Source organism: Delphinus delphis, chromosome 6 (assembly GCF_949987515.2).
Source record: "Delphinus delphis chromosome 6, mDelDel1.2, whole genome shotgun sequence".
NCBI classification, from domain to species: domain Eukaryota; kingdom Metazoa; phylum Chordata; class Mammalia; order Artiodactyla; family Delphinidae; genus Delphinus; species Delphinus delphis.
The window spans coordinates 68584193-68610054 of record NC_082688.1 but is presented as its reverse complement, the minus strand read 5'-3'; positions in this window follow the sequence as shown (position 1 = coordinate 68610054).

Here is a 25862-nt window from a genome sequence, read left to right as displayed (position 1 = left end):
GGAAGATCCCACTGCCATGGAGCAACTAAGCCCCGTGAGCCACAACTACTGAGCCTGTGCTCTAGAGCCCGCGATTCACAACTACTGAACCCATGTGCCACAACTACTGAAGCCTGCGCACCTAGAGCCTGTGCTCTGCAACAAGAGAAGCCACTGCAATGAGAAGCCTGTGCACTGCAACGAAGAGTAGCCCCCGCTCGCCGCAACTAGAGAAAGCCCGCGCGCAGCAACGAAGACCCAACGCAGCCAAAAATAAATAAAATAAACAAATTTTTGAAAAAATTAAAAAAAAAAAAACTCCATTGCAGTGAATCCCTGTTGGTAGGCATTCAGATGGGACACAAATATCTTCACAGTCTGTGCCCATTCATAGAAATCCAACTACATATCTTTTCCCCAGATTTCGTTGTCACCAATATTCCAGTCCTCTTCAGTGCCCCGTATTGACAAAGCTTCAGTGTGAGCTGACAGGGGAAAAATATTTAAGGGTCGCATATCCAATTTCACAAAGCATGCAAAAAGGGTGAATTCAGAGCTGAGAGGCAATATATTGCTAACTGACTTATTATCATACCTTATAAGCCCTTCCCACTACTTATTATCTCTCTCTGATCCCTGCAACGCTCACCTCACCTACGCACATTTAGCACACCAGATACACTCCTGCCTCAAGAGCTTTGCACTGCTCTTTTTTACCTGAATTGCTCTTCCCCTAGATATTCAGATGACTTGCCCTTCACCTTCTTAAAATCTTTGCTTAAATGCTGTCCTCTTAGTGATGGCGTCCCTGACCACCCCAATACCACTATCCCCCTCCTTTGCTTTACTTTACTCCATAACACTTATTGACATATGCTACAATATATATTTTTTACTTATTTACCTTGCTTATTTTTAGTCTCCTCTCCAGAAAATGACCACCACGAGAACAGATTCTTTTTTGTTCACTGCATCCTCAGCACTTAGAACAATGCCCATCTCAGAGTAGGCACTTGATAAATATTTGTTTAATAAATGGTCTTTAAAAAACTTAAATGTTTGTGTACATTTAAGTTAAGGGTGATGAAAAAGTATATGGTTCCAAAAAATTAAAACATATGTCCATGAAATGACTTGTACAAGAATGATTATTGCTTTATTCATAATGGCCCCAAACTGTAAACCATCTACCTGTCAACAAGAGAATTGATGTATATTCTTACAATGGAATATTACTCATCAGTAAAAATGAATTAACTACTAATACACACAGCAGCATGGAGTCTCATTCTCAAAAATATGCTGAACAAAAGAAGCCAGTTATAAAATGTGCATTCTATATGATTCCATTTATATGTTCTGTAAATTGTAAAATGAATCTATGATAATAGAAATCAGAATAGTATTTGCCTAGGGAGAGGGGAGGGGAGTTCAAGGATACTTTCCAGGGTGATAGAAATGTTCTATATCTCAATTGGGGTGGAAGTTACACAGGAGTATACACTTATCAAAATTCATTGAATGACACACTTAAAATGAGTACACTTCATCCTATGTAAGTTTCATTTTAATGAAAAATTCAGTAGTAATTTGGATACGTAATAAAGTCACAAAAACAATCAGTAGTCCCAATTGCTGGTAATTTATTCATTAAACCAGGAAAAGACTCATGACTCTCACATTCATCCAAAAGACTAAAGCAGAAACACAAGTCTTGGCCATATGGAAAGCAAGGTTTGAGTTCATTTCCCAGAAGTCAAGTCACAAAAGAGAAAGTGGCAGAGAGTTCAGGTATAGTTCGTATGTGGCTGAACAGGGACATAGGAAGTATAATTAAGTCCCCTCAACTCATTAAAAATTAAGAGACCTATAGTTCTTCTTTCCTTTTCCAGTATGACTCTTCCAGTCCTGTTATTTCTGATGATGGCTACTGCTGTTCAAGGCTGGATACTGGTTTGATTGTAGAAAGAGTTACAGTTATAAGGATTGTAAAATATTGAAAGAGACTACCTGGGAAAATGATAGTTTCCCTCCTTTACTTTTAATGGCTGAGTACTGTCACAAGCTGAGTTTGGATGACAATAGTTAGTCTTTCTGTGCAGGGTCTTACAAGCAGAAATTCAATTGTCCTTTAAGTTCTGTGATTTTACCACTTACGTTGTTTTCAACTCTGTTTTGCCATTTTTAAAGTTACATACTATACTTTCTTGGAATTGTTGCTAGAGTTAACCTGTGTTTTCGAGCCTGATAGGAAAACATTCACCAACTGTAGTAAGTTCCTAAGTTGCATGGACTTTCTCCATCAGCTTCCACCAGTCCAGACTTTGACCCATTCTTCAAACAATTATGACTCATTGTTCTTCTCTCTTGAATGATGTGATCAATCTCCTACACAAAAGAATATGTCAGGAAGTTCCATAAAGAAATTAAAAAAAAAGAGAGAGAGAGAGAAAAGAGAATTCAGACTAAACTGGCCTATTGGCATTGTTTAGGCATCTTACTCTACTCTGGGCAGAGTAAGAATGAAGAAAGCACTTTGCCATTATACCTAATAGAAGTCATCCCTGTCTCTGAGCATGTTGCTAAAACAGAAATAGCAACAAGTAATTGGAAAATTAAGATGGCCCTCAGGTAACTGAAGGTAAAGCAAACAGATCAAGCTCTTTGAAATCAGTAAGAAATCTGTATTTGTTTGCAAATTTGTTTGCACCTTCTTGGCATAAGACAAAGATGGCTTCTGAATAGAGGCTGTCATAAACCTGTCTTTTCAAACATTAAAAAAAAAGAAAAGATTAATTAGATTAATTAGATACAGGCTTATCTTAGTCTGTATCTGTAATAGCATAGACATTCTACACTAAAAACCCTGTTTACTTGCACTTAACACTGTATTTCTCAAGCTCAGAGGGCCATGGATTATGTTTTTAAAAGTATCATCTTTTAGCGTCTTAATGAATTGGTGTTGCACTGAATTCTCTTCAGAAATTTCTAGTCAACACATAAGACTTGGTCGATCATTTTGATGGAATCAGTTACTTAAGCACTTCTATAACTCAGAGCTAGTATATAATAAGGTTTAAAAAGATTTGTGTATTGAATGATAACTTTTCTCTGATATAAATTGGAGTAGATAGTAGTTTAACGTCAGCCAAATGATTCTGGAGACATAGGTTGTGGACTTCCTTTTTAGCTTCTAAATGGTGCAGATGTTTGGGGTTATAGCTGGAGTATTCACTTACGAGACCAAAATCTGGGAAATCCTCTTTTTCTGTGCCAGTTGGATTCTGCCTGTTCTGAAAGAAGCATCCCTGACCCAGCTTTGGCATTTCATCAAAGAACTGTGGGAATGATTGGTAAGAGTGCAGACAGGCACAGGTGTGATACAAATCTATCCCACCACTAAAAAGTTCATTTCAAACTAACAAGCAAAAACCAAATATTCAACTGAAACTGAATCAGCAATGCTGTCTTTTCCATTATGCAAGAATATTTTTAATGTGGTGTGTATCATGGGCAAAATGTTTGCTTCTAGAATTGCTAACATTTCTAATGCATACATTCTTCTATTCTAAGTTTAGCATGAAAAAGCAATTATAATTTGAATGGTGTATTTGGCCCTAAATGGATTCCTTATTTGGAAATCAATAACTTTGTTTCAGAAGGAAAATAAATATTTGGCATGTTGATGATTTGAGATTTTTTTCTCACCGCCAGAAGTCTTTGTCCCTTTCTTTTCTTTGTCTTATGAACCACTGAATAAATTTTAAGACAATATTATGTCTTCCTAATTAAAAATCATTTTTAGAATTCAGTTGGGGAAAATAAGAGGCCTGTGAATCAAATGTAATTGAGAATCCAGTGACATTTGTAGCACAACTATTGTTCAAGCTGATTTGATTTCAGATTTATTTGGGGACATGCTTTAAAAATGCATGCTTTTTTTTTCCTTCAAGTTTCAGCACAGTTTATAAGCAGCTCTGTTTTATGGTCTAGCAGAGAGAAGGTATTTCAGATGGAAGGGACAGTGAAAGAGTAAGAGCAGCAGAGGAATTTAAAAAGAAGCATAAAAACAATGGACTTGCTTTTTCACCCAGACTTCTAGGCAAGAGATATATCAAGGAGACCTTGAATTGTCTTCTCCCCAGGCAGTCAGACTGAAATACATACAGGTACTTGATATAACTGGTGACCAGAATTCATACAGTTAGGCATATGCCAGCCATGCAGTGTCCTGTGCTTGGTTCTTTGTCTCATGGGTCAATGCCAAAGTCTTCAGAGTCCTGTCCAGCTAGGAAAGGGCAGGAGTCTGGAGTCCCCTGGGTCTGGATGATCTGCCAGCCAGAGAAACTGGGAGACTTGGTCTGTTTCATTCCATCTTGAGAGATCCTAATGTAGTTGGGGGTTTTGGTTTCAAATAGATGATTCCAGGCCTAACTCTTAGCTGTTCGGTTTGGGGCAAGTTATTTAACCTTTTCTAAGAGTCAGTTTCCTGATTTATAAAATGTAGCTACTAATAATACTTATCTCACAGCATTATGGTAAGAATCTAATAAACTGATGCACGTCAAAATCTAGCAGTGTCTCATGACAAGTAAACACACAGAAAGTGTATCGTAAAAAATATCTTAGTTAGGGCTTCCCTGGTGGCGCAGGGGTTGAGAGTCCGCCTGCCGATGAAGGGGACACGGGTTTGTGCCCTAGTCCGGGAAGATCCCACATGCCGCGGAGCGGCTGAGCCTGTGAGCCATGGCCGCTGAGCCTGCGCGTCCGGAGCCTGTGCTCCGCAACGGGAGAGGCCACAACAGTGAGAGGCCCGCGTACCGCAAAAAAAAAAAAAAAAAAAAAAAAACTTAGTTAATTTAAAAGACCTCAGATTTCCGAGGGGCTCCCAAAAAGAATTTACTTTTTCTGGAGCAAAGATGTCCTGTCATACCTGAAGCAAAACACAGTCGCTGGCAGAATTTTTTTAGCCATGAAACCCAGTATCTAAGATAGACATGTTAGTGGGCTGTGCTTACAGCAGCCTCAGGCCTCCATGGCAGTCCTGGAGAGGTGCCTTGGCACTTTTGGAAAACTACTGGAAAGACTCATCCATCTCCATCGTAGACCTGCTCCCTTATCACCCATCTGCCCCTTCCCCTTGGGAATAAGTCTGGGTCCAAGGGAGCCAGTTAGGCCAATATTATCCCAGTTTGTGTTTATTTACTCTCCTTACATCAAAGTTTTTTAAAAGATTAAGTCTGTAGAAAATCCAGAATCAATAAATCCAAATTTTAAGTAATAAAAAGAAAAGGAAAAGAATAATTTTACTGGAATTAAAGTAAGAAAAATATTATAATTTTATAAAAGGGAGAAAAAGAAAAGAAGGAAGGAAGGGAGGGGGGAGAAAAGGGAATGAAGGGAGGGAAAGAAGGGAAGCCTTGACCTTCCCGACAGCCAAGGCAAAGTGGGAAAAGTGACAGTTTCTTAAGTTCCATTCTCTGCTTTAAAGACATTGACCAAATCATCAGAGGAGGCAAGCATTTTCTTGGCCTTATACTCTGAGATTCATTTATCAGGTAGATATCTAAATAAGAAATATTGAGCAACATGTATATAGGCCTTCAATATCATTTGGAGTTATTTTTTCAATGAAATATTATTCTGTATTGCACATATAACTCTTTTTGCCCCGACTCAGTCCTCATTAAAAGCAAAAGACCACATCATAGGTGGCAATTCTATAAATCTAGTGTTATGGAGAGGTGGTTCATGTACAGAGGGAGATAATCAATGAAAGAGCTGGAGCAAAGTTCTTGCAGGGGATGAAGATGTTCAAGATGAAGGTAATTAAAATAGAGGCTGGTAAAGAATGGTGAAACCAAGGAACTGGAAGGGCCATCAGTTTGGACGTTGAAATACCTTACTAATTTGTGAGCCAGATGATAAACTCATCTAGTTCTCAGAAATTAAAAGATTTTCTAGGAATTGTGCAGATGGCAGAATCAAGAATGAGGAACGGAGGGTAAGAGAGAAAATGAACTGAAGAAATAGCCGAGTGCTTGCAACCTGCTAAGCCTTCTGCCAGATGTTCCTGAGCAGTGAATTATTTAACCCTCACCACCACTCAGCGTGGTCTTAGAGTCTCTGAGCGGTGGAGGTCAGTGTCAAACTGTGCTCTGCACCCCTTCACACCATGGAAGCCATGGAAGTGACCCCTATGGGCTTCCCAGGAGGAGAGTTTCAAGAGAGAGGGTAGAGTAGAAAGAAAATGGCGCAGAGGAACAGAACTGAGCAAACCCTCATATCCTATGAGTTTCAGGTACACGAAGAAAGTGTGGTCTCCTCAGTGAGAGTTTTACAGGGAAAGTCAGATTTCATTTCTTGTGTAGAGACAAAAAGAATGAGAAAAGAGTTGGAGGTGAAAAGGAAGGGTAAGTTCAAGAGCGTTGGGAGAGAAGGGCAGGCAGCGTGGGGAATAGAATAGCTGGCAGTGGAGGAAAGAGCTGCTGGAGGTCCGTTAGTGATCTGGAAGAAGTGTTAAATTTGTTGAAAGAGTCCCACCCAGACTGCAGATAGAATGTTGGTGTGGTGCCAGAGCTACTGTGGTCCTGAGCGGCAGACCCTCTCCTCGTTTTAAACCTCCCCTACCGCACCCCCCTGCAGCTAAGCAGCTAGTTCTGGGTTACCCGCCAAGGTGTCTTTTATGACACCTTGTTTACTTTTAGAAATCCTTTGCATCTGTCCAATCTGTATACTCCAACCAGATTTTATCCAGTTTTTAAATCTTGGGGTGAAAAATTGAAAGCAGGGAGAGGATATGACTTGCCCATCCCTCACGTGAATCTCATTATGAGTCCCTCTCATTGATGAATTTATACTCAGAGTTCAAGGAAAACAACCTCATTTCCTATTTTTGAAAATATTTAATTTATATGCTGCTTTCTGGGGAGATATACAAAGCTGTCTACCAAACAACGTTCCTCTACTTCTACTTGTAATTGAATCATCATAGAATCATTTCTACATAAATAAATAATAATAACCATCACAAAAAGCAGGCTAGGATTGTTAAAAATTAATCCCTTGCTGCTTTCTGTCATGATGGCAACATGAGACAGTTGGACGTCGGAAAGACATGTGCATGTGGGAATTGTTCAGATGAGACTCGGTTTATAGAGGAAAGGGTGTTGGCTGATGGAAATAGTCTAGATGTGTCTTATACATGAGTGACTCCAGAGTTCATGGAATCCTCTAGGGAAGGATGCTTAACCATCAATAGGAAGTTTTAAGTAGATGACTTCTCCTCACCCAGTCAATAAACAGAAGGGGTATCTCTAGGGGATAGGAGTGAGGAACAAGAAAATATCATCCTATTCCCTTGATTGTAAGACAGCGATTTAATAATACCTTTTGGTTTGTTGGTTTGAGTTGGGGAGGAGGGAAGAGGAAACTAGGGGCGGCGGGGGGGTGGAGAAAACAAGGAGATATCACATTAAACATGCATGTTGAAGGTAAGCCATGCTCCCATTTCAGAAACATCGAAACGTGAAAATGTGCATCTTAGAATCAAGGCGATATGATAATAAAGCTAGTCATACCTTTTAAAAAATAATACTAGTAGGCATTTGCTCTTTCCGCAATGGTCATTTGCATGCCCTTAACAAGAAAAAAAATATTACGGTAACTTTTCAGAGGAGCCTTAGGTTGGCATCCTCAGGAAGAAAGCACTCTTGTAAACTCAGAGAGTTTCTAACATGTGCATCCAAATTATCTTGGACCTAGAACAGTGGCATATTGGGAAGTGGAGGCAACCAGCTAATTTGACTAAAATATTGAACCTGGTTAGAGCCTCATATGCCAGCCTTGCCAAGATGCACTGTCGGGAGGAGGCAGAAGGCATTCCTCAGATGACCCACAGGACTCATTTACTATGCTGGCACATCAACATCCCTCACCTTGGTGGTTTTGTGACAACCTACAAATATGAATGTTTGGCCCTGGACTTTAACAGCGTGGAGTAGGGCTGAGTGTATGGAGAGTGAGAATGGAAGGAAGTCTCTGTCCAACCTGGCAAAGGACTCTATTTGAGAGTAGGTCTCTTGACGCCAAGAGAAAAGAGCAGAAAAAGGAGAGCGTACAAGTAAGAGGGAAGGCCGAGAGGGAGGGAGGAGGGGAAACAAACTGCTCCCAGGATTCATATGCAGAACTATGGAGGAAATTCGCTGGAGACCACGCTCTAATGTGCTCCACAGTCTGCCCCCAATCCTCTCTCCACCCTGCTTCTCACTATTCTCCCACAAATGCTTTGTGTCCCAGAAGAATGGGGCTCCCCACCCTTGGTGCTTTTGAGTGTCCCATTCACTATAGTGCTTTCCTATCTCTATACGTTAACTATGCTGATACACCCCGTGGAATGTAAGTTCCCAACTTACATTGCTCAGAAAACTTTCCCTCTTTTAATGACCATCTTAAATGCCACCTTTTCCATGAAATCTTTCCTTGAGCCTACCTCTCTGCAATCCTTTTTCCTTCTTAAATCCCTTCTCTCATATTTTTTTCTAAATATCATTTGTGTCCTCATCTTATTTTCCCTGGTATAAGTTCATTCAGGGCAGGGGTTTTGTCTTAATAATTTTCCATCCCCTGAGCATGCGAAACAGTCATTCAAAGTCACGTCATATGAGTATTTAACAGAAACTAGTTTAATAAAGAGAATGAGAGAGAAATAATGTAAACAATGAAGGTAATTCAGACCTCTGTGGGCACGTGCCTAGAGAGAGCCTGAGTCAGCGGGCCACCAGAACCACCTTCAGAGGGTTCCATCTTCCCACCTGCCACTCTTTAATTCTGGTATTTAAAAATACTATTTTTTTTCTAGACAACATGGTCCCTATAAGCAAAATAACTACTTCATCAGCTGCTTAACCAAGAAATGATCTGTTTCAATGTAGAAGACAAAATCAAGCTGCTCTGGATTTATTGTAGAGCAGGATGTGAGACTGCAACTGGGCAATTTTCACCTTCCATACACCGCATGTTAGATGAGTCCCCACTGAATCTCCCCACATACCGCACTACAAGCCTAACTCATTCTCTAGTTACTGGTGCATCTACTTCCTGGAGTAGATGTGAGCTGCTTAAACGTGAGGACCCCTTCTTCCCCACCTGAGTCTTATCAATTCCTGGCACTTAGTAGGCACTTACTAGTTATTCATAGAATTACATTTCAGGCAAAGTAAAAAAGAAGACTCGAAAGCCTGATCTGTGATTTTTAGTGCTATAAAAGATATTATTGAGACAATGGGCAAGATCTATTAGGTAATGGAATTGAATAATGTTAATTTCCTGATTGAAAATTGTATTCTATGTAAGAAAATTCTTTATTTTCAGGAAAAACACAATGAAATATTTCAAGGGAAAAAGACATCATACTTGCTACTTTCTCTTAAAGGATTCAGAAAAAAATCACACACACACTCACACACAAATGTTAACATTAGGGGAGTCTGGGTAAAGGTATTTAGAAATCCTTTGTACTATTCTTGCAACTGTCATGTAGGTCTGAGGTTATGTTTTTTAAAAAGCATGAGGGGAGAAGACTCTTTTGGACTGGCCAGGAAGTCCCTGAGGCCCCCAGCCCATCCTTGCTTAAGCCTCAGTAGGTCAGAGAGATTTTCATTGGCTTTTGCCTAAGTACAAAGGGCACAAAAACCCAATAGCAAGGTAAACCCTACCACAGGCAGCTACAAAAGACTTGGATTGTGATCAACCTAGGATTCTGTGATTTCTTCCCCAACCATATTTGGGAATCCAGGGCTCCTCCAAGTAAAGGTAACCTTCAAGTTTCTCAACTTTCTCCTAAGCAGAGAATTCCAGCAGCACTGAAGGATAGTAAGGATAATAGTGACAGTTATTATTCACTGATGACTTGCCATGTGCCGGGAACTGTGCTTAGGATTTTCGTCCATTGTTCCTACTCATAGAACTCCTAGGACTTAAATAATATTATTTTACCCACATTACTGCTGAGATAGCCCACGCTTACCAGGATTCATCTAAGCTAATAAGTGGTGTGATAGTTCAGATCCTCCAAAAAACAGATGCCAAGCAGAGGTTAGATGGAGAGACTTTATTGGAGGAAACCTCCACGAAAGATAAAGAGAAAAGAAGCAGGAGTGGGCAGGATGAGCATTCTGACAGCGACACAGGTCTGACTCCTATGAAGGAGAGAGAGGAAGGGAGGCCTCCCCCACCTAAGGCTCCCTCGGCCCCTCTTCGCCCCCCATTCTTGGATTAGGGGTCTGAGGTTTTTGCATGAATCGAAGTATGTTTATCATTTTTATGTGTTAAAGAGCTAGGGTGTGATGGTACCTTTCCTCTGACAGGTGAGTACTCCCTCCCATCCTGCAATGTAGTCCTTATAATTTGCAGTCTTATTTTAAAATTCTGAATTAGTGCTCCTATTGTCCATAGCATATGCAATTACATTTTTTTTCAGAGGTACTGCAAAATGAGCTATAGTTTAGCAGATTCCCTAATTAATGAATCAGGCCTGATATTTTCCCTAGCCAATTCCTTGTGCTATAAAACATCAAACTTTAATCACAATTTCATGGACAAGAGTATCATTTCAGCCATGATAAGGCTTTAGATCCACTCAGGATTATCAGAGGTCACATCTGGCATCAAGAAAAGATCAGACAGTGCATTCCCTGGTGGTCTAGCGGTTAGGATTTGGCGCTTTCACTGTGGTGGCCCAGGTTCAATCCCTGGTCGGGATCCCACAAGCCTTGCAGTGTGGTACAGCTGGGAAAAAAAAAAAAGAAAAAAGATCAGGCATTTTATGGGGGGAAATAAGAACAGCATCAAGCCTGGGCCTGGAAAGAAGTAAGTTTTACTTAAAGCTCTCAGACCTTTGTCAAGAATGAATTTTCATAACTTAAAAAGATGTCCAATATACACTACCAAATGTAAAATAGCTAGCTAGTGGGAAGCAGCTGCATAGCACAGGTCACATAGCTCCGTGCTTTGTGACCACCTAGAGGGGTGGGATAGGGAGGGTGGGAGGGAGACGCAAGAGGGAGGAGATATGGGGATATATGTATACGTATAGCTGATTCACTTTGTTATACAGCAGCAACTAACACAACATTGTAAAGCAATTATACTCCAATAAAGATGTTTTTTAAAAAAAAGATGTCCATCATCAATTATATATATTTTTTTATATTAACCAGTACTTTCCTGTCTCTGGGTAACAAGCCCTTGAAGGGGCTACAAGCTTATATGAAGGCCAAGCATCAATGGCATAGATAACATGCCCCTTATAAATAGCTCTTATACTTTTACAAAAACATGGTGATGCTGTGATGATTAATGACATGAGAATATATCTTAAAGCATTGCTATGCTCAAGAATAGATATTATCATTAGGTTATTTCTCAATCCATAGATACTAAAAGTATAACTTCCAGCTTTGTGATGTTTTTCTGAGTTTCAAAAGTAGCCTATATTCAAAAAGATTGGGAACCTCTGCTGTTGAAATGATTCCGTGTACCATCAAAGACCTTGGACACTGTGTAAAGTCCCCCCATGTCCTTGGGCTAGGTTTTCCTTAAAAGTGATATCACATTCTCAATAGATTCTTTGGGGGTACTTCCAAACCCACCTTAACAAGGCGAAAAGTAAATCTATTTGCTGTAAGACGAATAGCAAAGTGGAATATCATCACCAGTATGTTAATTAATGAAACAAAATTAAGCAACTGTGTATTTATTTGTGTATTCTAGAAGCAGAATCTAGATTACAAATTCTATGTGAGCAGATTTAATTTGGGGGACAAGTTTCATTTAGTACCAATCTATTTCATCTGTTTATGAATCCTTACAATACAGTACAAATTGGCACCACTCTAAAGGACACAGAATAAGGACAGTTAAATTGGTCTTTTTCACACGTAGATGTAAACTCTTCTATGTAGCAACCATTCAGAAACTACCAGTACCAACAAAAAAAATTTGTTTCAAAATAAGCCACAGGGCTTCCCTGGTGGCGCAGTGGTTGAGAGTCTGCCTGCCGATGAAGGGGACACGGGTTTGTACCCCGGTCCAGGAAGATCCCACATGCCGCGGAGCGGCTGGTTCCGTGAGCCATGGCCGCTGAGCCTGCGCGTCCGGAGCCTGTGCTCCGCAACGGGAGAGGCCACAGCATTGAGAGGCCCGAGTACCGCAAAAAAAAAAAAAAAAAAAAAAAAGTAGCATCTTAGAAAAGTTTTTGGTTATTCAGTAGAGACTTCTTTACACAAACATAAGATGGGGGTCTAATGTGCCCACCTCCTTGAGGTTGCAGAAAATACAAATGCTACACCTAAGCTCTTTAATGCAAGCAAAAGTAGCCTATTCTAGTATGATTTAAATGGTCCAGCCCTCCTCCTTTTGTATCATATAAATCTTTCTCAGCTATGTAACTCCCTACACACACACATGCACACACACACACACACACACACAGACACAGACACATAAACACACACATGCAGAATCCTGGGCTACCTTTTTCATTAATCCATTACCTCCTGTCGTATCTCCCTGGTGATTTTTTAGTGAACGTTTTTCTATTACAAAATCACTTTTGTTAAGTCCCTAGATCTTTATTTTTGATTTAGTTTATCAGATCACATAGCAGGTTTGTCCCCTTGAAGCTGAAGTCCTTTCCGGGCTACAGATCCTCTGATTCTCTGGTTCTCCTATCAGTCAGAATAATTAGGACAGGTAAGAACACGGAGCACCTTGTAGGAGGTGGGAGTCAGAGACTCAGTGAGAAACGGAGCTGGATGAATCGGGGAAATGTTACAAAAATGGGGAAACTAGGAAGGCCTGTACTGAGACTCTACTACAGACGAGATGTTACACTAAAGATTAAAGGTAAATAAATCTTACAGTCCTTGCTAATCTTGTAAACTTCGTATTAAAGCTGTATACTTAGAGATATATTATAAGGCTCAAATTTAGAATTTGGTGGAAATATAATTTCATTTGTTACATCATCAAGTTCTTATATTTGAAAATCAACTCTTAATTATAATGTGGAATGAGCAAAGGTGTTATTTTAAACATGCAAACAACATAATTACAATTCCCTGGTGTGTTCTATATACGCCTAGTTTCAAATATATAATCCTTCAAATGGCCATTATAAAAGTTAATATATATGAATATATACTCACCCAATGGGAACAGGTCAGTTTGCACAAAGATTTTTACCTAAGGATTAGTTAGCCTAAATTCAACTACTTTTGATTGGTTATTTATCTGCTCTTAGGTTATACTCTCTTTTTCCTCTTTTGGACAATTAACTCATGATGCCGTTTGAAATGGCCAGGATAAAATCCATTCTAATGGGCTTCTCAGACATAATTCACCAGAGTTGCTTCTTCTGTTTCTGTTGATGCATTGTGCCATGATACTAGCCCGCAGACTGAAACCAAGATGTAAGAGTGATGTGCCCAGCGTGGTGCATTCTGACATACTAAACCTGAGAAAGCAGTCTCTCCTGGATTATTATTTTGAAGCTATGTAAATTAGGCATCTACACCGTAATGGAACTGCTGCTCCTCCAAACTCTGTACACCAGGTGTGAAATTGCTATATTGCTGCTCATCATAAACTACCTCGAACAATTGCATTCATTCTGCAGATATTTGTTGAGTACCTACTGTCGGTTTGCCATTATGCTAGATGCCAGTGGTACACTATGGTGTGGCAGAGATAGGCAAATGCGACTAAAAACTCATGCTCCCTCTTCCAGTGTTGAGGAGTCCCTAGGAAGTGGCTGCCTAGCTAGGAGTTATACTTCCCAAACCCCCTTGCACCTTAGGTGGGGCCATATGAGTAGTTCTTATGATAGAATATGTTTGCAAGTGATCTGTGTCATTTTCAGGTCAAGGTGATTACAAGTGGGTGCCTTCTCCGTCCTCTCTCTCCGCTACTGGAAGCAGAGGACTCTGAGCTCCTGAAGACAGTGGAGCCACAAGATGGAAAAAGCCTGGGTCCCTGAATAACCATGTGGAGGGAAGCTGCTCATCAACCAGATAAGAATAAGGAGGATTTAACTATGCAAAGAGAGAAAGAAAGGCAGAGAGAAAAGCATGTAGAGGGTGCTCCTAGTAGGAAAGTACGTATGTGAGGGACTTAAAGCAATTAGAATGTATCTGTCAATTTCAGCAGCTGGTTGCCACAAACGATATGCCTGGGGAAAGTCATCAGGGCCATCAAAAAACAACAAATTCTGATTAAGGTAAACAATAGAGCAAAAGATAAATGGATAATAACACCTGTTCCAATATGGAAGTCTTTGGTGTTACTTGTACTCCATTGCCCAGCATGTTGGCTACCCCTGTATATAGTTCTTTATGTTTTATAATCCAATATGACGTTATGAACTGATGTTGAAAGTAAAATGTTCTCTAGTAGGGATACAAAAGAGCCTCATTGTTTACAAAATGTTCAAAGTCTGATAAATATATATTAGCAAGAATTTAAATGCATTATATCTCCTTTAGTATAAAAGATATAAAATTTGTCCTTGGATGGGCTCCAAGGAGTCTACGAATTTCTTGCAGGTGCAGGCAAAAATCTCTGGGATTGTGCATAGATGCCTTTTTCTAGAGATAGATTCTGCAGCATACATCTGATTCTACAAGCTTAATGGATTAGTGTGTAGAAATATTTAAAAGTGAGGATGGATGGAGGAAAATACTTCCAATACTTCAAAAAAATTAATAAAGTGCTGAATTTTAAGTGAGCTAGTAATTAGGCAAGAACAGGGTTTAGGGAAATTGGCCCAGAGTCCATCCAATAAACTCAGCATCATTTAGGTTATTATTTCATTAGTATAAGCAATATATCCTCAGAGGTCATATTTTATTTTCTATAACAGACTGGAAAAGGAAGAAATCAGAGTTAGGAAAATTAAATCCCTTTTTCAGACTTTGTAGGAGAATCCCAAGGACTTCTCTAGTTACTTTTTTTCCCCTCTTAATCATCTGATTATTCCCATAAAATTGAAATGGGTGCCAAGAGAGCTTTTACCCTCAGAATTTAGATCTCTTCTGTGTGTTAGGGCCCAGTGTTTGCAGTGATTAACTTAATAGGGAAGTTCTCTCGCATTAGCCAAAATCTGTATTCTGCTCAACTTTAAAAAAAACAAACATTTTTTATAACCTCCAAATTGCAGACCAGTCAGTCTGAGAGACAAATCTTTTAGAATTCTCCATGAGTTTTCTTTTCACCAAATTTCAGGACCACATTTTCCATCGGCATATCTGGCATAATAAGAAACTAGTTTCAGACATGATCTTTCCAGTGTTCATCACTGTTATAAGATGTTTCATCTATTTATTGGAAACTTATGTATCATTTGCAAGATCTTTCTAACAGAGGATTCATTTTTTTTATTCCACAGACAGGAATTGCTGATAAATTTAGAAAGAGATGCCTAATATCTAAGTGTTGACAGTACTTTTGTAAGAATGTCATAGAAACAATCAAATTCTGGTAGGTTAAGACACTTTATTTTGTCATTTTATCCAGGGCAAAGTGAGCTCAAGAAGTCTGATTCATCATGCAGGTCGTGACACTATTTCTTATTATTTACCTTGAGAAATATAACTGCCGAACTGATTGGCACATGCATACCTGCTGATTAGCACATTCTCTCCAAGTCTTTAGGGAAAGTCAAATGACTACCTCAAGGTTGTTTGGTGAGCATGGATCTGAACACAGAGAGCTGAATGGTTTTGATAGCTGGGGTTAATCAAGTCATGGTTGTTTTATGAGCTCACTTAAGTCACAGGTGTGTTCTGGCAACTCATATCCCCACTGTATGAGAAGACCACTCCCATCGCACCCTGAAACTATAACTGGCTTCCACTACCCACTTTGGAACAGAGTGCTAGTTGCTAACCCTAACACCCATTCTTCCCATCTTTCCTAGGAATGGAATCCTGATTTTTAGTTATGCATATTGTCCCTCAGAATGTTTGAAATTATCTTTCACAGTGTGGAATGTAACCATATGACTAAGTCTGGACAATGAGATATTGTTGGGTATGACGAATGGCTTACAGCAAACTAGCACTTCCACTGAGAACAATTAGCAAAGCCAAATAAAAATACAAAATATGCAAACAACAAATATGTTTACAGCCATGAAAGGGCTGCTAAAGCAACCAGAATTAGAGGGACCGAGGATTTGGAGAGGGGGAAACAGTAGAGAGGTGAGTTGACCATTTGCAACTGCTATTTCTCTGAGAGTATTTGTCCATTCTGAACTAAAGCAAGAGGTTGAGAATCCAGGCTTTGCACCCATAGAGGGCTATGAGGGCTGACAGAGAAACCAGTAGAGATTTTGACGCTTTCATGGGGCCAGAGAGTTAAACTTGGAGACATCATGGGCCAAGATAGAGGTTGGGGGTAGGGGGCAGACAGAAAACTAAGCCTGACATGTGTCTGGCTTATTCCTTTAACTCTTCACCAAATTATGAGACTACACAGTGCAGGAGGCTAAGAGGCTAAGTAGAAAGCCCCTGGAAAACAGAACAGAGTTTCAGCTAAAAAGCAATGATTAGAGTTCAGGACCTTCCAGGCAGACAGGTCCAGAGAACACATCAGGTTCTTAGTTGGAAGCCCTGGAGGGCTATAGCTTAGGAGCAGAGGAGGACAGAGGTAGGTAGAGACTTACTAAAACTGCATAGCTCAGCACATAAATAAAATGAGATAATCAGACCCAATTCTTTTTGCCGAGGAAAGAAAATGGTGAATACTTCCTGGAGGGAAATAAAATCATCTGGAAGCCATACAGTAATAAATAGTATTTGGCAGTCAATCAAAATTATTACACATGTCAAGAGGCAGTGCAGTCTGACTTCAAATGGAGAAAAAAATTAGACAACAGATGTAGAACTACAGGTGATTCTTATATTGGAGTTACTGAAGATTTTTGTTTTTAATCTTTATTAGAGTATAATTGCTTAAACCAAGGATTTTAAAACAGCAATGATTAATATGTTAGAGAAAACAGATGAAAGGATGAAGAATTTCATCATAGAATTATAATCTATAAAAAGAATCAAATCGAAATTCTAGGGCTAAAAACCCAATACCCGAAATTCAAAATTTAATAGATGGGTTTAACAGCAGATTAGAGATAGAAATAGAGGGGATTTGTGAGGTGGAAGAGAGGTTGTTAGAAACACTAGAGTGAAGCACTAAGAGAAAAAAGGATCAAGATTTTAGAAGAGTATAAGACACACATAATAAAAAACCTGATGTAAATATAATTGGACTCCCAGAAGGAGAGAAGAAAGAATATGAGAAAGAAAAAAAAGTCAAGAGATCATGGCCAAGAATTTCCAAAACTGATTTTTAAAAAATCAGAGCAGCTGAGGAAAAAAAAAAGTATATTTATTACCTTTAAAAAAAAACACAATAAAAAAACCACAATAATGCTGACAGCAATTTCTCAACAGAACTGCAAGTCAGAAGATAATGAGATGACATCTTGAAAGCAATGAAATAAAATAAATCTAAAATTCTATTCAGTAAAATTATCCTTCAAAAATGAAGGCAAAATAAAGAAGTTTTTAAACAAACAAAACAGCATTTTTACCAGAAAATTTGCACTAAGAGAAATACAAATGGATGTTATTAAGGCAGAAAGAAAATTATCCCAGTTTAAAACACAGAAACGCAGGAAGTAAAGAAGAGCAATGGAAAGGATAAATAAAAATGAACTATAATAACAATGTCTTACAGGCTTTAAAAGATGTATAGAAATAAAATGCAACAGTTAATAGGGGTGTAATTGAGTTAATCTAAAGTTTTAATATTATCAGGAAAATAAAAGATAATCCATATTAGACTGCAAATCAAGACTGCATGCTGAAATCTCTGATAACCTCTGAAAAAATAGTGAAAGAATGTAAAAATAAAAGTTAATGAGGGGCTTCCCTGGTGGCGCAGTGGTTGAGAGTCTGCCTGCCGATGCAGGGGACGCAGGTTCATGCCCCGGTCCGGGAAGATCCCACATGCCGCGGAGCAGCTGGGCCTGTGAGCCATGGCCGCTGAGCCTGCGCGTCCGGAGCCTGTGCTCTGCAACAGAAGAGGCCACAACAGTGAGAGGCCCGCGTGCCGCAAAAAAAAAAAAAAAAAAAAAAAAAGTTAATGGGGAAAATGGAATGATAAAAATTATTTGATTGATCAAAAGAAGTCAAGAGAGAAGAAGATAAACAGGTAAGTCAGAAAGAAGTCTGAAATATATTAAAACCACATATAACAGTCATCAGCACATGTAAATGAACCCATTGCAAATTTAAGTTCAGTAATGTAAATGAACTCAATACAGCAAATATTTGGAAAGATACACAGCAAACTGCTAACTCTGACGCCTTTGGAGAGTGAAAAGTGTCTGAAGGAGAATAAGGGGAAGGATTTTATTTTCCAAAATTTTGGGTTTTAGAAATGCTCCCAATAAGCATATTTTACTTTTGAATTAAAAAAAAGAGAACTGTGATACAATATTTTATATACCTATTTATCTAGCCAAGTATTCTACAAGTTTTGTCCATTTCTTCCTATGGACCTCACACATTTCTTGATAAGGTTATCCTTAATATTGGTTATTTTATGGTTTAAAAAATTATCATTGTCAGATATAGAAAACAAACTAGTGGTTATCAGTGGGGAGACGGAAGAGGGGAGTGGCAGTGATAGGGGTAGGGGATTAAGAGGTACAAACTATTATGAATAAAATAAGCTACAGGGATATATTGTACAGCACAGAGAATATAGCCAATATTTTATAATAACCATAAATGGAGTATAACCTTTAACATTTGTGAATCACTATATTGCATACCTGTAACTTACATAATATTGTAACCAACTATATGTCAATGAAAAAATAATAAATAATAAGAAATTATTATTGTGATAAGATCCTATTGTTCATTTTGTTTTCTAAAAAGTTACTGGTTGTATACAACAGAGCTATGAATTTTGTCATGGTTTTTTGTGTAACCTGCTACTTTACTGGACTCGTTAACTGAATTAGCATCCCTCTTTCAGACATTTGGATACTTTATCATCTTAGGACACACGAGTGCGCCCTCTTTCTACTTGGTCATGAGTACACACAATGCTGATGAACTGTTGGAACCCAATTCCACCTGTGACCATTAGAGCTGATCAGTTCTTCACGTTCTTCATGTTCTTCATGTTCAATACAGTTCCTATTTTTTCTGGGATTAGTCATAGTTCCCTATGCTCTTTCCTATCTACACAGTTTTTTTTAAATCTAGTTCTATAAACAAACACATTATTAACAGATTAAATTAAATGCCCACATATATGAATTTCATCTGCATGAGGTGCTCATTCTCATGCACTGGGGTCCCTCTGCTCTGGTTATCCAACCTCCCTGCAGTTGATACCAGCTCTCCTGAGACTGTGCTTGTCTGGCCACAAGGACTTCTGAAGGAGGTGGGACAACGCTGGGTCAAAGTGTCCAAGCCAGCCTCACCCAGTACCCAGAATAACCTGTCCTCCCGTCCAGTCCTTCATTAGGACACATTACTCACACAGGGCTAAACTTTTCTTTGTTGTTTCCTAAGGTTCCAGCCAGCAGACTGATTTCTATGCCCCAGGGGCTGGATCAGAGTTTCCCAAACTGTGAAATATTCTGGAGGCTGTTGATTGGTGTGCTAAGGAAATAATCTTCTGTCAGGTACATAGTTTTCAATATCCTTAAAATTTTAAAGTTTTTCTGTCTTTTCATTCTGTTATATCTCAGAGCGTTTAATCTGTTCCTACATGATAGGAAAATCCAATAGGGTTTGGTGTTTTGTTTTGTTAATATATTGTTGATAGATTTGTTTTTAAACATAGGTGTAAAGAAGGGAACCAAAAACTAGCCTATCCTTCTATTCCCCGGATAACTACTGTGGACATTTAAAAAAATTAAACTAATACGTGCACATAATTAGAAAGTAAATAACAGGGGAACAAAACAAAAGGTGAAAGGTGTGTTCATTAACTCATTTATTTGTAAATGTGTAACCATTGGTCATGACAGGACCAAAAGTAAACTTCAGATGCTGCAATCTTTGGAGGTCAGGGGCCCCTCCTCGATAAGTCTTCATCGTGGTCTGGATAGAAAAGCCGCCTTAAATAATCTTGAAATGTTCATTTCCCACATTGTATCAGAAAACTCTTTCTCTTAATGTTGTTAATCATTGTTCTGGAAACAGAGTTCTGTGGCCAAATACTCTATGTAAATGTCATCCATTTCTTTCATGAAATAGGAAGTGAGTTCCAATTTCATTACTCATGCTTTTAAAAAACAGAACGCATATATGTCCTTTAAACTTAACAGAGATGAGCGAGAATACTGTAGCCAATTCAAGAACATCTCCGTAATCTGGTATTGCTGACACTGTTATAGTGGTTTTATTTCAGGCACCTGCCGGTACAATCTATATTTAAGGACAAGGAATTGTGGCTATTTCTTTTATGAACCTGAAACAAGATCTGGAAAGAACTCAGAAAGATCACTCAGTATCACTCCTCATCTATAGGGAGTCTATGGAGAGCAGAACCCAAATTTATCTACCTGAGTTTCCCCATAGTACCCTGCAATTAGAATTAGCTCTATGAATGTTCTCTGAACTGACTGAAAGTCATAACCATTCAGAAGGGATGGCTTACACTTTAAAGATTTTTGGGTGGATCGTCATGCTCTTCAACACAAAAAAAAGTATCCTGCGACTCTGACTGAACAAATGAAGATTTGGAGTCACAATATTGGGACTGGTGTAAAGTAGCCCTTACACAAGGGAACGCAAAGCATTTGGAAAGTCCCAGGGCAATAGTTTTGTTTAAAGCAGATTTCACCCAGATTTCACCTAATATGGGGTGGCGCCCCCTCCCTTTTTGACCCCTGAGGAGCCTTTCTGCGCATGTGTAGTCAGGAAGGTCTCCTTGACCTCGAGAATGAGAAATATGTTGTCTCTTTATCTCGTATCTGGGCAGGACTCAGCTCCTCTCTGCCCCTGCCGTTACCGTTATCTTAAAGTGTCCACCGAAGACGCAGTCCGGCTATTTACCCTGTTCCTCTTGTTACTTCTATCTGGAAGTGTAAACAGGAGGCTGACTGTAAATGTCTAACCTGGAGCCCATCTATCTCCTGCCTCAGTACAAAGAAATGAGGGACCTAGTCAAGGTCCCTCACCTGGTTAATGGCAAGTCAAGCCCCCTGTTCCTGATCCATGTGTTCTTTACACAGTATGCCCAGTCTTCACACCATGCTGATTCCACTATGTTACTGAACTCATTTTCGGGCGCTCGCTGCTGTAAAGCCAATAATTGAGAGACAAGTGTTGGTTGGAAAGGAAAGGTTGCATTTTTCAGGAGGCCAGCAACATGGAGAGAAGACAGACTCATATCCATGAACCAACTCCAAAGATTCTGCTCGACCATGACAGTATTTAAAGGGAGAAAGGGAAAGTTATTGGCATTTAATCATTTGGGGAGAGGGTCAGAGTCTTATTTATCTTCTACCATGTGCGGACTTTCTTCTGATTGATTGGTGGTGAAGTAACAGGGCCATGTTCCAGGACTCTTGTGCTTAGCGTGAAGTTACCATCCTCCAGCTGGGTAGGGGCCTTAGTTCCTGCAGAAGAACTCAAAGATTAGATAGATAGATAGATAGATAGATAGATAGATAGATAGATGGATAGATATCTGATATTTATCTGTCTATATATACTTTTTTGGCTGCACCGCTCAGTTTGTGGGATCTTAGTTCCCTGACCAGAGATTGAACCCGGGTCCTCTATAGTGACAGCGCAGAGTCCGAACCACTGGACTGCCAGGGAATTCCCTCAAAGATATATTATTATGTATATTCTTTGAGGAGGAACCAGGACCCTGTCCCATCACTACACCATTATTTCTTGATTGCTCCTCCTTTGTTTCTGCATTCCCTCACTTTTCTGATTAGCAACTGTTTGAATCTGCCCTTTGGTACTCAGGGAGGTTCTAGGAGGCCAAAGCCTCTTTCTTACAAACAAGAAATGGGGGACACGGAAAGGATTTGTACCCAGGGTGGTGGTGGGGACCCAGAGGGTCCTGCTTGGTTTCAACTATATTCCTTGAAACTTTAAATTTCAGTTTTTGGGGTTTTTTTGCTATGATTTTCCCAGATAATTAAATCTTAAAAATAAAATCAGTAATACTCTTTCATCTGAATTATCCTAATATTTGATAAATAGCATGCCTTTTCTAATTTCATCTGGTTTAACATCCAAAGCCAAACTGAAATGAGGCAATGAAAAAGTTTTGATTTAATTTTTAGGAGGAAAAAGAAAGAATTTCATTCATCCATTCATTCATTATACAAGCATCAATCCATAGTGACATTTTAGATAAGGCAATTTACTGAGAAGCTAAGAAAGCTTAAGCCACAGGGACCCACACTTGTTCAGACCCCTTCTAAGGCCCTATAACTAAGTTGGCTTTTTTTTTTTTTTTCTTAGGCCCATGAGAATGTGTGAGCTAAAGACCATATAAGACCTGGACCTAACAATGAAAATAAATTGTCAAGCTCATAATTTAGATGCATTTGAACACATGGGTTCCCCAAGAACTAATCATGGTAACCTAATTTGCTTTTCTTTTTTGATTGCTTTCTAGGTTAGTACAGCAAGGAATTTAATTCATTCACTCATGTAGCAAACGTTTATTAAGAACCTTCTATGTGTCAGCACTGTTCAAGGGTTTGTGGCTGTTGAAATGAAACAAAGAAACTGCCAGATATTTCTCTAGCAAAAACTGGTTTATTTGGAATCAGCAGAGAATTGTAATCCGGGGTCTGTAACAGTGGCGAGCCACATGCAAGCCCCTGCAGGGCAAGGGAAGGAGAATGCTTTAATAGAGAGGAGAAGGAGTCAGGAGGGCTGGTCAGGAGGGCTGTAGTAAACAAAGGGTCCATGGCTTTTCATTGGCTGAGTCCTTGCCAGGAAAGGAGAGGGGTCTGTCTTCTTCCTATTGGACTCTGCTATTGTTGCAGGGCGTGAGAGCGCCTCTTCTGGTCTCCCAACTCTATGTAAGTGAAGTTTCTATTTAATAATCTTTTTTACTGGGAGCACAATAACAAAGTACCTCAAAGAGCACAGTACAATGGAATTAACCATATATATCTTTAGTTTGAGTAAGTCTCTTAAGATGTATTTTTGAATAAGATGAAGTAATATTCTCTGCATGACAGCATTGTTGGGTGGATTACTTATTAGAAGAATGGCCAAACATTCAAGTATTGATTAATGGATTCATGTAAACTTAAACAGTAGTCTCTAGAAGAATATCACAGGGAATGTCAGTCCATGGCATTGTCTGATTCAATTACTTTACTAACAACCTGAATGTAAAACATAAGCATCCTTATTAAATGTTAACTGAAGAGGGTAATTCAATATGATAAATGACAAAGTCAAAACTTGTCGATATTTTCCATGAAATGTAGGTGGGCTTTCATACAAGGCTATTCCGTTATTGACAGCATTATACACCTTTATCATATTGTGCTGACAGGTGTCAAGAATAATATGTTAGTATGTGTTCAGTCACTGTGGTAGTTTGTCAAATATGTCGGCTTTAGTAATTGAAACATTTCTTTCTTCTAAAGTTAAAGAAAGTATCTGTTAGATATCATTCATTAAAACCAAACCTCCAAATATCTGAAAATCATTAATATAATACACCATATTAATAGAATAAAGGACAAAAACTACACGAACATCTTAATAGATGCAGAAAAAGCATTTGATGAAATCCAGCTACACTTCATGATTTTAAAAAACTCAATAAACTAGAAGTAGAAGGGAACCTTCTCAATCTGATAAAGCCATCTAAGAAAACCCCACAGCTAGCATTATACTTAATGGTGAAAGATTGAACATTTTCCCCCTGAGATTAGGAACAACACAGCTCTTGCCACTTCTATTCAACATACTACTGGAGATTATAACAAGGGCAATTAGGAAAGAAAATGAAATAAAAGGCATCCTGATTGGAAAGGAGGAAGTAAAACTCTGCAAATGACATGCTCTTGTATATAGGATATCCTAAGGAATCCACTAAAACTGTTAAAACTAATAAATGAGTTCAGCAAGGTTGCAGGATATAAGATAATATACAGAAATTAATTGTATTTCTGTATACTAGTAATTGACAATCCCAAAATGTAATTAAGAAACAATTCCATTTCTAATAGCTTTAAAAACAATAAAACACTTGGGATTAAATTTAACAAAATATGTATGAAACATATACTTGAAAAAGTACAAAACAATGTTGAAAGAAATGAAAGACCTAAGTAAATGGAAAGAATTCACATGTTCATGGATCAAAAGATATAATATTGTTAAGATAGCAACACTCTCCAAATAGATCTACAGATTAAACACAATCCCTACCAAAATCCCAGGAGGCTTCCTTGCAGAAATTGAGGAGCTGGAGCTGGTCTTACAATTCATATGGAAATGCAAGGGGCCCAGAATAGCCAAAACAATATTGAAAAAGAACAAAGTTGCAGGATTCGCTCTTCCCTATTTGTCCACAACATCAGATGTTTCAGACCACAGTCTACTGTCAATATCATTTCTTCTTCACTAAATATCACTTTTCCTTCACTAAAAACAATTGAATTGTACATTTTAAAAAGATGAATTTAATGGTATGTGCATTATATCTCAGTAAAGATGTTTTTAAAAACCGCAATTCTGTAATGCATTTCAAAACTTATTTTTTTTCATTTCTCAAATATTCAACTACCTCATTTCACAGTTTGTAACAATGGCATGATTTCCAAACTGCTTTTCAGCTCTAGCACTATAAACTGCCAACTGAGATGCAAATATTTCCCTAATTTCATTTTCCATCTCTTCCAGAACACTGGGTGAATCTCTCTGATGTTTATTTGATGAATAGTAGTAAATATATAATTATCAAGAAAACATTTATTCTATAGCTTTAATTGCATTACCCAGAAATGATTGAATAGGGGGGCTTAGTGCCAAATTAAAAAATCCAGAACTTTTTAAAATTATGGTTAAAAATCTAACATTACACTGGTACATCTGTATAAATTCAGTAAGGTTTTTATGTCAGTATATTTCACAGAAATATTTTTTCTCTGACATCAATCACAAAAACTTTTATAGCATTTCAGATTTTATTCACATCAGCTCCCCAATATTAAAAAAACTTCCAACTCTCTTCAAAGTATTGAATTTTTCATTTAAAGGAAATTATTCCAGTATGTTTACATAGAACAATCAAAACTTCATCAACAATGTGAAATTTTATTTTCTTGATTTATGTTTTCCAACAAGAAGTGTTTTCATTTCAGGAGATATGTTTTTAACAAGCCAGGACTATAAATATAGATTATAATTATGTATCTATATTGATAGTATTCTTTTTTTGAAGTTCTATTAAATATTCATGCCTAAAACTGTCCATTATTTTTAAGGACTTTTACTTTTTTAAGAATTGGATTTTTCAAACTTTTGAGTTTTTTTATTTCACCCATTTTTTAATTTAAAAAATTTTTCTTAATGATGATTATAAAGTTCCTTTGTTTTTTTGTTGTTTTTTTTTGCGGTACGTGGGCCTCTCACTGTTGTGGCCTCTCCCGTTGCGGAGCACAGGCTCCGGACGCGCAGGCTCAGCGGCCATGGCTCACGGGCCCAGCCGCTCCGCGGCATGTGGGATCTTCCCCGACCAGGGCACGAATCCGTGTCCCCTGCATCGGTAGGCGGACTCTCAACCACTACGCCACCAGG